The sequence below is a fragment of the Peromyscus leucopus genome, chromosome 8a (assembly GCF_004664715.2).
Source record: "Peromyscus leucopus breed LL Stock chromosome 8a, UCI_PerLeu_2.1, whole genome shotgun sequence".
NCBI lineage: Eukaryota > Metazoa > Chordata > Mammalia > Rodentia > Cricetidae > Peromyscus > Peromyscus leucopus.
This window is the reverse complement of record NC_051085.1, coordinates 9196489-9199559: the sequence shown is the minus strand read 5'-3', so window position 1 is coordinate 9199559 and position 3071 is coordinate 9196489. Positions and strand designations below refer to the sequence as shown.

General features: G+C 46.5%; 1 pseudogene; it reads right to left on the bottom strand.

Moving 5' to 3' along the window:
• Window positions 1-508: 508 nt before the first annotated feature.
• On the bottom strand, window positions 509-1491 carry LOC114696848 (annotated as a pseudogene).
• Window positions 1492-3071: the final 1580 nt, after the last annotated feature.

Below are 3071 nucleotides of genomic sequence, written 5' to 3'. Positions count from 1 at the left end.
CCTACCGAGAAGTGACCCTACTAGGGACTTTGGCCATCAAGGATGTCCCCTGGAATGTGACTGTGCCTGGAGCCCCCTCCTCACTCTCACTTTTTGGCGATGAGTTGGGTGGCTTTACTAACCTCATGTGATACCACAGTAGTATGCTCTCTTCATACAGGCCAAGACCAATGCAGTTGTTAGGAACATAAGTGAACCTTTTGTAAAGCAGCGGGAGAGAGACCTTGGTGAGTTGGGGCCAAGGTGCTCCACGGTGGGCAAGAGACAGAGATGCCATGCAGACAGAGCTCAGTGGAGAGTTGTTTTTTTTCTTCCTGATTTCAGCTTTCTGGGTTCTTTAATTTGCTGTATAGGTATTCTACCCTAAATAATTAATTGCAAAAAATAATCTCTTCAAGAAACCTTAACAAAATACCAGATTCCCTATTAACAACAAAAAGGGATGGAGACTAGCAATCCAAAAGAGGGAAGAAAGGCATCTATGGCAGGCCAACTCTGACCTCCGACTCCTGTGCTGTCGGAGTCGCTGGCAACCCCCATTATACAGAACTGTAGATGACCAGAGTCCGTGAGAGGCAGGACTTTGACCTTCCCACTCAGTCATCCTCGGAGCCTTCAGCAGACCTGGCATCCGTAGCCACTTTCCAATTCCTGCGCTTGCTTGTCCTCTCCTGCACTTCAGGGTTAGCCACAGGAACATGAACACTTTTCTCTTTCTTTTTCCTTTTGGTTTTCTTAGTGTCTCTTTCCTCCATTTCCTCAGAACTGCTAGCTGCTGAATCATCTGACTGGGAAGTAGCACTTTCTCTCCCTAAAGGTAAAGATTTTTTAGGAGGCTTTTTCCTGGATTTTTTCTTGCTCTTGTGTGGTTGCTTCCTTTTCCTGGTACTTGAAGCTCCAGTTTCTTCAGAGAACTCACTTGAGGAATCTGCTGCTGTGTCCATAGCTGCCTTTTTGTTTTTCTTCTGTTTTTGCGTGACCATTTTTTCTGCTTCTTTTTATGGGATTTCTTTGACTTCTTATGTTTTCGGGATTCATGGGCAGATGCTTTTACCTGGGAAGATGTTTTTTCCCATTGGTAATGTCTTGTTGGTCACTACTGTCTGTTTCAAACTCTTCAGGATACAACTCCTTATAACCACTGTGACCCCATCTATCTGGCATGTTGGATTCATAATCATATAATTTCTTGTTCCAGGATTTAACCTTAAGAAAATCATCTTCCAGGGCCCCAGGAATTTCATTCCTTGGCCTCCAATAGTCTCTCTGACTTTCTTCATCAAAACCGTCACTTCTCATCCGACTTGAGCTGCTGGGTACTGTGTTCCTTCTGGTCCCCTGGTAAGCATCCTCCATTTGTTTCTCTAGTTCTCTGATTTTCCACATGTCAGATTCCTCCTGAATCTTATTGTGAGCATCTGTAGGCCGGATGACATTCCTCAGGAGGACTTTCCCCAATGGAACCCGTGACTTTCTTTAATCGTGCCCCGCAGCCTCCTGTGGCAGGGTGGGAGAAAAGGCACAGTGGAGAGTTTTATTGAGGTTGAGGGAAGGGAGAGGGGAGAATGAAAGAGAGGGAGGGAGAGGGAGGGAGAGGGAGAGAGAGAGAGAGAGAGAGAGAGAGAGAGAGAGAGAGAGATGCAACCTCTGCCTCATGGGAAGAGAAGAGAAAGAGAGAGGTGGACAGGGCTCCACCTTTTATGAGAGAATGAACAGAGAGATCATGCAGCAATGGATGCCTGACACTCTGAGGACCCTGAGCAGGTGAAGGTATTGCCTGCATATTGGCCAGGTCCCCAGGAAGTGGGTGTGAATGCTAATGTTCCTCCCTTTTGATTATTATAAAAAGGGTGAGTTATGGATGGCAAGTGGGGCAGGAATGAGGGGCACTGAATTCTCGAGACTGCTTCCTGCTGATTTGGAACAAAGTGGGGGGGGATTGGGAGTTGAGGTCATGCACAGCAGGAGGTGTGAGTGAAGATGCATTCAGTTAGCTGTCATTCTGGAGACCTCAGGCATCTGTTCCTTGAGGGAGCTGAGAAGTCAGGTTGCTAGGAGAAAAAATAGATTGTTATCATTGGTCCCATGAGTGTGGCTAGCCATAGGAAGAGTGATAACTACCAGAAAGAATGGAATGGAGAACTGCCCTGGTTGTACAGAAGAGGCAAGGGTGAATGAGTGAGACACAAGAGCAGATATGTCTTTCACTGGGACATCTTGGAGAACCAGGTTCTAGTTGCTGGGTAGGTGCCTGCTTGAGCCTAGAGAGGTGGTGCCAGCAGTGAAGTCCCAGGAGCTTGGTGAGATGGCATGGCAGATTGAGGGATGATGTGTTCTTCAGGAGTACACGAGCCATCACACATTTTCTGTCCATCCTGTCAAAGTATCAACAGATTGAGAGATAATGGAGTTTTTATGGATGGGCATGTGGGTGAAGTTAACCTGCCAGGATTCACCAGTTCACCAATTCACTAGGTTGGTGCAGTGGCTGGTGGTACATCTTGAGGGTCCCTGAGGATTTGGCCTTGGCACAAGTCTGGCAGGAACCTGCAAGTGTCTATGAAACAACTGGAACAGATTTTCATCTTGATGTCATAGCAAAAGGCTGTGGCTTTGAGCTAAAGGGTGTGAGCATCGTTCCTAGGGCCTGGTTTCAGCCTGATGAAACATACCTTTAAGTCTATAACCAGAGGAAATAAAAATCCTGCTGTATCCTTGTGCAAGGATCTAGTTGTCTGATGCTGCCAAACTGACTAAGTTACAGCTGGCCTAGCTGTCAATACTATCAGAGATCTGAGAAGAATAAATTATACCCGCGTGCAGACCAAGCAGTTTCCAAATCTATTGAAAATTACAGGGACCCACCGACTGCTCTTCCAGAGGTCCTGAGTTCAATTTCCAGCAACCACATGGTGGCTCACAACCACTTGTAATGAGATCTGGTGCACTCTTCTGGCCTGCAGGGACACATGCAGGCAGAATACTGTATACATAATAAATAAATAAATCTTAAAAACAAAATTCCTTGGACTCTTTGCCAGGCGGTGGTGGCACACACCTTTAATCCCAGC